General features: G+C 42.2%; 1 pseudogene; it reads left to right on the top strand.

Annotated features, from left to right (window-relative positions):
- Positions 1 to 427: 427 nt before the first annotated feature.
- LOC120292097 lies at positions 428 to 5,218 on the top strand (annotated as a pseudogene).
- Positions 5,219 to 13,173: the final 7,955 nt, after the last annotated feature.

Below are 13,173 nucleotides of genomic sequence, written 5' to 3'. Positions count from 1 at the left end.
GGTCTCAGAACCTCATCATTCTCGCCGCGTCAAACACTGCATTCTACCACCGACCAAAAAAAAAAAAGAAAACACTGCTTTCTACGGACCAACATTCCACCCACTCAGACACAGAGAGAGAGAGAGAGTAGAGAGAGAGATGTTATCGCCGTGGCATTTTTCAAAAACCCTGCTGTAGCATGAAGAAAGCAAGGGGTGATGTGAAAAACGAGACCCCAAAAGTCAAGCATCAGTCTGTCGCTCCGATTCCGCGTGGTGTAGCTGGGTTGTAGCTGGGTTGAAGCTTTTTATGAGATCACCAGGTTGAAGCGGAATTCCCATCGCGCTCTTGCTCAAATCTTTCCCTTTTCTTCTTCTTCTTCTTTTCTCTTTGAAGAGAACTGAGAGAAGGAAAATTTGGTAACAGAGCATATCTCAAGCGGAGCCCATGAAGTCGAACGAAGCGAGCCCATCAATCGCCCTTCCTCTGCTTGCGCTCTCCTCGTTCTTCTTCTCTCTCGCCGTCTCTGATCCTCGAATCACCGAAGCGCGCCTCATCTGCCAGAACTCCACTTGGATTGTCCCTGGAAATGTCGTCTCCATCGGCATCGCCATCCTGAGCAAGTTCTCATACAGCATCGCTGCCCAGGGCTGGGGCAAGTACTCCCTCGCCTCGCCGCTGCCAGCAGTGTACGGCCTCGCCCAGTGCCATGGGGACTTGACTGAGACCGAGTGCCGCCTCTGCTTTACCGAGAGCTGGCCCCGGATTGCCCGCTGCCTCCCAACTTTGGTCGGCTCTACCTTGACGGCTGCTTCCTCCGTTACGGCAGTTACGACTTCTACAACGAGACTGTCGATCCAACGCACAACATGCACAAGTGTAGCTCCAATTTGACAGTCCCAGCGGAGATCGTGGCCGAGCTCTCCGATAGGGTGGACCGGGTCCTGAGGAATGTCTCGGCCAGTGCAGTGCGGAACAAGGGCTTCGCGGTGGCCGGGGAGGACGGAGTTGGAGGAGTCGCCGGGGTATATGCTTTGGCACAGTGTTGGAGCACGCTTGATGTCGGCGGTTGCAGAGTCTGTTTGGAGAATGCAACTTCGATGGCGAGAAGCTGTGCACCTGGAGAAGAAGCGCGGTCATGAATGCGGGATGCTTCCTCCGTTACTCGACCACAAAGTTCTACAACGTCCCCAGTAGCAAGTTCTATATCGTCCCCAGTAGCGGAGGTAACAATTAGTCTCCTGATCTCTGGTTTACCGACTTAAAAGATGGCTTCCTCGCCATTATAGAAAAACCGACACTCTTCTATGTCTGCTATCAGATTTCGATTTTTCCAATTGTGGTTTCCTCATGTTGGTCGATTAAGGCACTTCTTTTAATGATATTTTTAATTTTTCTCTTTTCATTTTTTAAATATCAAATTATTTTATTATTTTATTTTCTTTTTCTTTTTCAGCCAATCGCTGGCCACAGTGACAATGACTGGTGACCTCATGCAAGATCAAGCTCGAGTCTAGCTAGATCGACAAGGCTCAAGCCTTGTCAAAGGTCAACAAGACCTCGGCACTACTAGAACAACGAGCTCATCCCTTGCCTCGTGGTCGATCGCCGGCCGTCGTTGAGGCCGATTAGTCGAGGCGTAAGCAAAAATAAAAATAAAAAAAAAAAAAAAAAAAGGAAAGAAAAAAATAATTTTTTTAAAGTAATTTAAAATTTGATTTTTTTTAGAAAGAAAATAATTGAAATTATTTTAAAAAATTCTTATAAGAACGAAGTTTCATTAATTCAAGACTTGAGCCTAAGTGCCGGGACTAAAGCTTGAGTGTAAGGCCCAAGCATGTCCTTTATGGATGCTGGCTCAAGTGCTAAGGCATAGGGCACAAGCACTAGGGGTTTGAGCTCGACCTCGATGGACCTGGGTATAGGCACCAAGAGCCCGGCCTCAATTGACCTAGGTCTAGTCTCAATGGACTCGTGCCCAAGAGATCCGGGCCTCAGCCTCAATGGATCCGGCCAACCTTGATGGATCCAGCCCGAGCGTTAGAGACTCGGAACTAGCGTTGGGATTCTCGTGTCCAAACGTAGAATTTCAAATCCAAGCGCCAATACCTAATAATATTTTGGAAATGTTTTCCAACTTTTTCGAAGATGAAATCATTTCTTGATTATAAGCATAGATTTACGTTGACCAGAAAAATATTTTCCATTAACTCATTTTCCTAAGCGAATCAAAAGCCAAAAAATGAGGACAATGTTTTTTAGAAAAATATTATCCACGAAATGAACATAACCTAAGAGTACATTTGTTTGACGAAAATTGTTTTCTCAAAATTAATTTTCGAACTTTCATCTGTTTAGTTCGCCAAAAATGATTGATCAATTGAAAACACTTTCCGATCAAGGAAAATACACACGCATAAAATTAGAAAAGTGAATTCCTAAATCTAAGATGGTGAATACTCTTTCAAAATTGCTCATGTGGAATTTTTAACTATTTTATATAAAAATCGATTTTTTTTTCATTTTCTTTTCTTTTCCTTATCTTTTTTCTTTTCCTTTTTCCTCCTCCGCCGATCACTGGTGCAAGCCCACCTCGGGCAAGCTCAAGCCTTGCCAGCCTCGTTGCAACAAACCCTGGGATCTAGCGAGCGCAAACTTGCCCGAGGTTGGTCGGAGTTGGCCTTTGTTGGGCCTTGTCGACAACGCAAGTGGCTCCGTCAACGCCCGACGACTAGTGGAGGAGGATGAAGGAAAGGAAAGAAAATCAAGTAAAAATTATTTTAAAAATGACTCTTTTTTTTGTGCATGAGATTCCAAACGAGAAAAACACTAGAAAACATTTTTAGTCATATATCACCAAATAAAGGAAAATTAATCATTTTCTTAAAAATGATTTTCCAAAAACATTTTCCATTTTCTTGAAATTTTCCCCAAATGAACACATCCTAAGTTTAATTTGGTGATCTTATGATTCGATGCTTGCCAGATTTTAGAATTATTAATGAACTTGCTCATCTCAACCTCGATGTTGTCTTTATCATTTCGTAGGTTCATCCAGGTTCGCATCACCATAGCAATAATCTCATCGGCTACCGCAGCGACTTCACTTGTTCTCATTGGTGCATACATTGGATATAAAAAGTACTCTGAGAAGAAACAAAGTAAGCAATTCGGTTCAAATGCGTAAAATGATCTCTTAGTAATTCTTGATCACAAGCTTGATGACACGAATTTCGAATTCATCCTTATTTAGTGCAAAATAACCTCATGCAATTACGAGCAAGCAAGAGCAAGTTTAGCTTATATTTCAAGTACAAGACACTAGAGAAGGCCACAAACTTCTTTGATGACTCGAGGAAGCTAGGCCAAGGGGGCGGCGGTTCCGTGTACAAGGGGATTTTACCCGACGAGAAGGTCATCGCGGTTAAGCGGTTGGTGTTCAACACATGCCAATGGGCAGATGAATTCTTCAATGAGGTGAACCCGATCGGTGGGATCCAACACAAGAACCTCATGAGGATTTTGGGATGCAGCATCGAAGGCCCGTAAAGCCTCCTCGTCTACGAATATCTTCCTAAAAGAAGTCTTGATCTAGTTCTTTTGGTAAGTAGCTGCTTGTTGCATAACCGCATAACACACTTACACAGCCATCATTTGATGCCAAGAAGAGATCCACCCTTCACGACGAGCATTAGTTCAGTTTACATTCTTAGTAACTGGCTTCTTGTATTGCAAGCAATGCTTCCATCTTATGATTTTCGAGTCGAAGGTTTCAAATATCTTCTCCATTAGTGTATTGCCTTCTTCGGTTATGTCTGTCCCATTCACTTTGCTTGTCTTTCTAAATAAGCGAATAGAATCTGTTGTTGCAGTCAACGATGCAACCACTGTCATAACTTGGGAGGAGAGGCTGCACATCATCATAGGTACAGCTGAGGGCCTTGCATATCTTCATGGAGGTTGTGGAGTGAAAATCATCCATCGGGACATAAAACCAGCAACATCCTCCTCGACGAAAACCTCACAGCGAAAATCTCAGATTTTGGGCTTGCCCGATGCATTGCTATGGATAACTCTCATCTTAGCACAGGAATCGCTGGCACATTGTAAGAATGCCTTCTCATTACTAGCCTGCTCGAAACCATAGTTGGCACTTTCTATGTCCTTAATTTGACAAGTTTGGCCCCTTAAAGGGGTTTTGCATATCATCCTTTCCTTGCACTTCATATCTTCTTTGAGCTAAGTATGGTTTATATCTAAAAGACGATTGACTATGCAGTGGTTACATGGCGCCTGAATATTTAATGAGGGGACAGCTAACGGAGAAAGCTGATGTTTATGCTTTTGGGGTGCTGGTTCTTGAAATCTTGAGTGGTAGGAAGAATAGTGTGTACACACGAGGGTTGAGCTCGGTATTACAGTTGGTAAGGTTTCTTGTCCCTACGATCATGATAACTTAGACTGACATTTACTTTCCTGGCCACACTCCACTAGGATTATCTAATTTTTCTTTTGATTTTCCCAACAAACTTTATTGTTTGTTTCTACATTAGTGCTAGTAGATTTATCTTCAGATATAAGGGAGCCATGGAAATTCATGATTGCTCTGCAGGTATGGAAGCATTACAAGTCAAATAATTTGGCTGCATGCATTGATCCGGCCTTACAAGGTAAATTCCCCATCCTGGAGGTGTCGAATGTGCTCCAAATCAGCCTTCTGTGCACTCAAGCTTGCATGGAATTGCGACCGCTCATGTCTGGAGTCGTCGAGATGCTCCACGACAAAAACTGTGTAGTCCCCCAACCGAGCCAACCCCCGTTTGTCAACGCTAGTGTGCTGTTCGACAAATCCAGCAGCAGAAGCTCTACATGAACACATGGTTGTTGAACCAGCTCACGGCATCCGAGGTCTCTTCCAGTTTGACAGGAAGCCCTCTTCCAGCTTTGCTGCGTTGACCCTTTAGGATTGGGACCGTTCTTCTTCTTCTTCTTCCAATGAATACGAACACTTTGCAAACGACTAGGAATGCAGATTTTAGTGACATCAGGGCAAGAGTCGAATTATCCTTACTTGGTTAGCAGCATGTTCAGATGACGATGAGTTCAATCTTAAATCAATAGATCACAAATATCCCACAAATATATGAATCTAAGTGAGATGCGATTGCTTTGTTCTTTCATAGTTTTACTTCTTGATTGGAGGAGAATCATACCATGTTGGGATGTTTCGATTCCAGAGTCAGTTATAGGTTATGTAATAAAAGGAAAGAAAAAGAAATAAAGAAACAAACGTTGTTATGTTTTTTTCTTAGTTTTATGTCATTTTTTCTTCTCTTTTTTGGTCGAAATAATTTTACGTTGCTTCAAAATCCGCGACTGTCTCGCTTACCCTTTGCTGCCCATCGCTTCGGCGCATTGTCGCACGTCCTCTTCTGCATTGATTTCACGAAAAAAAAAATGATAATGACAAGAAAGAGAAATTCTGCATTCCCAATGGTGATGATTGAGATGGACAGACTCTGAAGAAAGCTCCTCCGATGATGATGAAGGTGACGATGTCCCTGAACCAGAAACCTCGAAAGAAGAAGAACTTGCAGAGAGAAGAGACTTTGATGGACGCTAAGAAGAAAAGCAAAGCACCCATCACCATTAGTCTTCAACAAATGCAAAAACATCAAATACTTTGGGCACGTACGCCATTAATTCATAATCGTATATCGCAAATCCAATCAGAGCCTAAAATCCAACTTTTTTAGAGTTGAATCCCTTCATGAACATCACTCCCAGTATAGATCATGCTAAGGGAGGAACCTGGTACTCACAAATGTTCAGGCAGCGGAGCTAGTGACTCTGGGACTTGCCAGCCACCATGAAGGTGTTGGAGTCCAGCCTCTTCAGCAACGCTCGCGATTTTGAGATTGTTTCTATCAATCGGCAGAGCTGTAAGATATATTGAGATTATTTTACAATATTCTGGAGATCTTTATGATTGATTATAATTGATTGTATAATATTTTATTACTGTAAATAGTCTCCCCGTAAAACTTATAAATAGGCTCTTGTATTCCTCATTACAAATCATCTAAATATACATACGTTCTTTATCCCTCTATTCTTAACTTAATATCAAAGCCTCTTTCTTGAGGATTGATGGTTTTAATTGGGGATGGGCTTAAGGCCCGTCCGCCCATGCTGGGCCCAAAAGGCCCGGCCCACGGGAATAGGGCCCGTGGGAAGGAGAGATATAAAAGGGAGGAGAGAGAGAAAATGGTATCGTTGGAAATAACGTACGTCTTTTCTTCTTACGCTCTCTCTCTCCCAAATAGAAAAAACAAGAAGGCAAAGTGACGTTTTTCTTCCCTTCAAGGCTTCATCGAATTGAACGGGGCCAGATTTTCTTCCTCTTGTCGGCGTCGGTGCTTAATCTGTGGCTAACAAGGTACGCTCGAATCCGTGGTGTGCTTTACGATCGGTGATGCGTGTTTTCCCGGGCTTCGTCTTGCGCATTGATTTAGGGGTTCGATTTAGTGTCGAATCCGGTTTTTCTGGGATCGATCATTCCCAACATTGGTATCGAGCCCTAGTTCACGTCTTCCCAACTTGTTTGACAATTTTTGATTGATTTTTCGCGAAAGTGTTTAGGCCGTACGGATCGGGGCGAGAAATCCCGACACCCGAGCATTCTTCGGCCATTTTACCGGGTTTTCGTAAGTCAAAACTATTTTCTGAATACATGGGAAGAAAGGCGACGTCGAGACGAGTCTGGAGATGCGTCGTGCGCCGCCGGGCGACACCGCACGCGCCCACACGCGAGGCCAGAAGCGGCTGCGCGTGGGCGCGACGCGCCCGGAAGCGCCGGCTCGCCTGGGGCCGCGTGCGCACGCCGGCAGGCGAGCCGGCACGCGCGGTCCGCGACCCGACGCGTGCTGACGTCATCAATGACGCCAAGCACGGCGACGATTCGCCGGGCGGCCACCGGCCGGCGACCCGACCGATGACCCGACCCGACCCGAGGACGTCGGTACGCGTGCCGCACGTGACCGATGACGCCCGCGTGACGTCATCCCGTGCACGCATGCGGCACGTGCCACCGGCCGCCGAACTGTCCGACTAACCCGACCGGTCCATCCGGTCCGACCGGTCCGACGACCGACAACCGTTGACCGTTGACCGACGACTGTGACCGTTAACTTTGACCGTTGACCGTTGACCCGAAAAAATATAAAAAATAAAAAAAGGAGGAGGAAAAGAATGTGTTTCTTTTTCAATTAAGTCTATGTGAATTATTTGTGATCCCTTATTTATTCTGCATTTGTTGCAGGAACATTTATGCATTTGTTGCAGGAAAAAATGCCTCCCCTCAGGTTGCGCACACCTATTCGCGCAATTACCGATGAACAGAAGGAAAGGCTGTCTAAGTTGATAGCCGAGCGACCGATCATCGATGGGAGAGAGGTGACTTAATTGATCACGTCCTTGAAGTCAACGGAAGTTACAAAAGGTCATATGGAATGGTCGTCCTATGTCACAGTCAGAGATGGTGCGATTTTTCATAAACACTCTTCCACCTGAATGGCAAGATGTGTTAAATCGCATATGGGATGTCAACGAGCTGCTTCATATAAGAAAATTGTAATAGATTTTGTAAATGAATATTACTTGTATTATGACAAGGGAAAAGATCAAGAAATTGAACAAAAGAGGATCTTTCCCCGGTTCGTGTCGACTTTGTGTTAGTTGTATTGGCTGATATTTGTTAAGTGTGCTTTGTGGACATAATTATGTAATGTTTACTACCTGATAGTTGTTGATGTAGCAACCAATGTCTTGATTGTATTAGTTGAAAGCATTATTATTTTATTGGATGTCTATTATATGTTGCTTTCTGTTATTGATGGTTGCTGTGGGTAATTAGTTGTGGGTAGTTTTAGAAATTTTTTAGCTTCATAGAATTGATTTTGCATATGACAATCATATTAATGATAGTTTTAAGTTAGGATTTTGGAGGATGATTAGAAACGTAGTGACCTTTTGATTCTGAAGCCTTACTTGAAATTATTCATTGATATGATGGGTCTATGTAAAAAGGGATGCATAAATGATAGGCATTAATAATTCGTGCATATGTCTGATGTGTTCAGACCAATGGCTTCAGCCACAAAGAGCATAGTTGCTGAGCTGAATAAAGGTGAAAAGCTCAATTGTGACAACTATGAAATTTGGCAAATGAAAATCCAGTATGTGCTGGAAGAGCAAGAAGCACTTGAGGCTCTTAACCCGACCATGGTAGAACCCGAAGAGGGAACCACCGCACAGCACAAAAGAGACAAAGAAGCTTTTTCTGCGTGGAAAAAGAAAGAACTCTCTAGCTCGCATCACGTTGCTGAGCAGCATGGAAAATGACGTCATGCGAGAGTTTCGCGTTTTGACAATGCCAAGGAAATGTGGGAGGCATTGGCAGCTAGATTTGGTCATACTTCGGTGACTAGATTGAGGCAGCTCACTATCAGATTTGACTCTTATAAGAAGCCTCATGGTCAGACCATGAAGCAACATCTTAGAAAGATGTCAAACATGATAACTGAGCTGAAAGATGCTGGCCATGTCCTCACGGATGAGCAGCAGTGCAAGCAAAGGATTCGTTCCTTGCCTCGAGTTGGGAGCACATGAAGGTGCACCCGACTCACAATGAAAATATCAAAACCTTTGAGGATGCAATGCGTCATCTTGAGCTGGAAGAGGACCGCCGTTGGCGCTAAGTCGGATGCTGAACTCTATCATGCTAGTTCTAGCTCAAATGGAGCTTCGAGCTCCAAGCGCAAGCGCCCTAACCGGTTTGATAAGGGAAAAGGCAAGGAAGAAGCAGGTCCTTCGGGGAAGAAACCCAAGTTTAACCAACATGAAAGAGGGAAGCGTCCCCGCATGAAAAGCTTGCAAGGGTGAAATGCTACAACCGTGACAAGAAGGGTCACTATGCTCGCGACCATCGTCGTGAGCCAAAGAAGGTATGCACCCCTTGTACTTTTCAGAACTTTACTTATGTGTCGAGTTCTCCGTGTTCTTAACTCGAGTCTAACTTTGTGGACTGTGGGATTCAGGAGTGACGGACCATGTAGCGAAGGATAGAGGATCCTTCATGGAATTCCGACGAGTACCAACTGGAACTAAGTGGATCTATGTGGGAAACAACTCCAGAGCTGAAGTGAAAGGAATTGGCACATGCCAACTGAATATGCGTGGTGGATGCACTTTGTTCCTTCATGATGTGTTGTATGCTCCGGAGATTCGTCGGAATTTAGTGTCTGTTTTAATGTTGGTTAGACTATGTTTTAATATGAACTTCTTTAGTAGAGGTGTGAATTTGTTTCTAGATACAAATTACTATGGTTGTGGTTAAATTCTTGATGGTTTCATTGTATTAGATGTTGATTATGTCAATGCAAATGTTTGTTATTCCCTTATCACGTCTCCTAATTCATATAATAATGATGTGAATGTGTGGCATGCTAGACTTGGTCACATTGGCCAACAATGTATGAATAGACTAGCCAAAGAGGGCTTGTTGGGCAACATTGAAAAAGTCGATTTGCCCATATGTAAGCATTGCCTAGAAGGGAAAACGACACGGAAACCATTTGGAAAAGGTAAAAGAGCTGAATTTCCTCTGCATTTAATCCATTCTGATGTTTGTGGTCCAATGAATGTGAAAGGAAGGCATTGGGCTGTTTATTTCATCACTTTTATTGATGATTATACTCGATTCGGATGTGTCTATTTGATTTCTCATAAATCTGAAGCAATAAGTTGTTTCAAAAGGTTTATGAACCTAGTAGAGAATCAATTAGACAAGAAAATAAAAGCATTGAGATCCGATCGAGGTCGAGAATATTTATCTGATGAGTTCAGAAAATTATGTGATGAAAAAGGAATAGAAAGACAGTTGTCTATTCCATATACTCCTCAACAAAATGGTGTTGCAGAGAGAAGAAACAGAACCCTACTGGAAATGGTTAGGTCAATGATGGCGCATGCTAACTTACCTATTACCTTTTGGAGTGATGCGTTGTTAACTGCTGCCTATATACTTAACCGTATGCCTTCCAAATCAGTTACTTCCACTCCATATGAGTTATGGACAGGTAGAAAACCAGACTTAAGTTTTCTTAAGCCATGGGGTTGTGCTGCCTACACATATGAGTCCTCTCACAAGTTTGGGAAATTGGGTCCCAAAGGAAAGAAGAGTATTTTCATAAGATACGCGGAACACTCTAAAGGATATGTGTTCATAGGTGAGCAGGAAAGTGGGAGTATAATTGAGTTTGAATCACGAGATGTCACATTCTTAGAGGATGAATTTCCTAAGAAGGGCGAAATAGGGGAAGCTTGTTCCTTATTTGAGACCGTGGATCATGATAATGATGTTAGTGGAGTTCGTCCAAGTGGGAGTAATATGAGAAGTGATGAATTGAATTCAACTCATTCTCAATTCAACCACTTGATGAGACGACATCATCATTGCCTAATCCAAATGGGAGCATGATGGGAAATGATGTGCAAAGTATGCAATCTCCCATATGGCGAACAAGTCGCCAAAGTATTCCCCGTCGACGTTTTGGCATTGAAGGGGAAACTTTTATGGTTGCTCCACAAGATGAGGATGAGCCAAGAAATATTAATGAGGCTCTGAATTGCCCTAGTAAGGAAAAATGGATCAATGCAATGGAAGAGGAAATGGAGTCAATGAAATCAAACCAAGTCCGAACTGGTTAATCTTCCAAAAGGACGCAGAGCTATTGGGAACAAGTGGGTTCTCAAAATAAAGCGAAAGGCTGATGGCTCGATAGAAAGGCATAAGGCTCACCTTGTGGCGAAGGGGTATAATCAACAAGAAGGAATTGATTATGAAGATACGTTTTCACCTGTAGTAAGATTTACCTCGATTCGCATTATTCTGGCAATAGTGACTAGTCTGGATCTTGAGTTACATCAGATGGATGTAAAGACTGCTTTCCTCAATGGAGAATTATAGGAAGAAATATATATGGAACAACCTGCTGGTTTCATAGTGAAAGGCCAAGAAGAAAAAGTATGTCGACTTTTGAGGTCGATATATGGTCTTAAGCAGTCATCAAGACAATGGTATATACATTTTCATAATGCCATAATGGCATATGATTTTTCAATGATAGATGAGGATCATTGTGTATATATCAAAAGATCCAAGGATCAATTTGTGATCATATCATTATATGTTGATGATATACTAATTGTCGGAAGTAATATGGAGTTTGTTCATACTGTCAAGAGTTGGTTATCTTCCAACTTTGAGATGAAGGATATGGGTGAGGCTGCATACATTCTTGGAGTTAAGATTTCAAGAGATCGTTCGAAGAGATCGTTGTCTCTTTCACAAGAAACTTATATAAACAAAGTTCTTGAACGATTTCGTATGCAGGATTGTAAACCCATAGACACTCCTATTGCAAAAGGTGAATGATTGAGCCATAGACTGTGTTCAATGACTCCACAAGAGAAGGAACAAATGAAACATGTTCCTTATGCAAGTGCTGTTGGGAGCTTGATGTACGCTATGATGTGTACAAGACCCGACATATGTTTTGCAGTTGGAATGGTGAGTAGATACCAATCCAATCCCGGTCCAGCACATTGGAAGGCCGTTAAGAGAATACTGAGGTATCTGAAGGGAACTGCTGATTACAAGTTGAATTACCAAGGAAAGGATCTACGACTTGAAGGCTATTCGATGCTGATTGGGGAGGAGATTTGGATGAAAGAAAATCTACCTCGGGATTTGCTTTCTTACCGAGCAATGGCGCCATATCATGGAGTAGTAAGAAGCAAACGTGCATAGCCTTATCCACGATGGAAGCTGAGTTCGTGGCATTATCAGCAAAGAAGTACAAGAAGGAGTTTGGCTTAAGAGATTCTTGGATCATTTAGGTGTTATTGAGAAAGCTGCAAATCAATTATTGGTTAACTGTGATAGCCAAGCAGCTATAGCGTACACCAAAGATCCAAAGTATCATGGCAAGACCAAACATAGATACCAAGTATAACTTTGTAAAAGATATGGTTGCACGAAAGGATGTGAACTTACAGTACATATCTACGCATAGAATGGTAGCAGATCCTATGACAAAGCCAATACCTAGAGATGTGTTTTGTGGTCATGTAAAATCTCTAGGATTGCGAGTCTCGATGTACTTGAATTGTAATTTCCCTGAGTTGTTCACATTTATGAAATTTTGTTTTTCATTGATTAATGCCTATGAATCTTTGTTTGATCTTTATGCATTTTAATGCTCAGTGTATTATTTTAAGTTGAGAAGTATGTTGGACAGATATAAGATTAGCCCACTCACACGGGTAATTGCCTCTGTTTACTATGTGATAAATAGAGATGAGACAGTTTTAAGCTTATTATCTAGGTGATAATCGAGAGCTCAAGCTTAAAATACGTATGTCGCCTTAACTGAGTGTTAAGATGAGGACATAATACTTACTATGTCCGAAAGTAAAATACCCACATATTTTACTTTGTCTCGTCTAAGATGCCGATGTGAGTTACGATGAATTATGTAAAAGAGTAGATACGTGAACTCAAGTTAGACATTGGGTATGTCTGAACTATCATCTGTACGGTATTGAAAGGTGTAGACATACGCTCCATGGGAAAGGAGTTAATACCGTAATACGTATTTCATACTACGTATGCATGAGCCGACCAATAAGAGTGGCAAAAGTTTGATCTCAACTTTATGATGTGTGAGACTCTTGAGGAAAAGAGTTCCTCAATTTTAGTGCCCTCATGACTTTTACTTATTCTCAAGGTTTCTATTTAGTGTTTGCTATCTTAGGATGTTGCCAATGGTCATGAGTTGATTCGATCTAATGGGACATTTCTAGAAAAGCAAGCTGAACTGAAATTGAGAGTTTGAAGGAAAGAGGAAGATCGGTTTTTGAAGAATCACATTGTACTTTTTTATTCACTGGTCGACCAATTATGACTGTCTTTGTGATAATTATAATTGTGAATACAATATATATCATTGTTTAAAAGAGATCAAAAGAGATATAAATGTGATCGATCGATCTAGGGTACTGCATACTAAGTCTACTCAGAGTGTGACGCCCATTATGAGCTGCTATATATTCCTAACAGATGTATAGCA

This window comes from Eucalyptus grandis, chromosome 3 (genome assembly GCF_016545825.1).
Source record: "Eucalyptus grandis isolate ANBG69807.140 chromosome 3, ASM1654582v1, whole genome shotgun sequence".
NCBI classification, from domain to species: Eukaryota; Viridiplantae; Streptophyta; class Magnoliopsida; order Myrtales; family Myrtaceae; genus Eucalyptus; species Eucalyptus grandis.
This window is presented reverse-complemented; position numbering and strand designations above follow the sequence as displayed.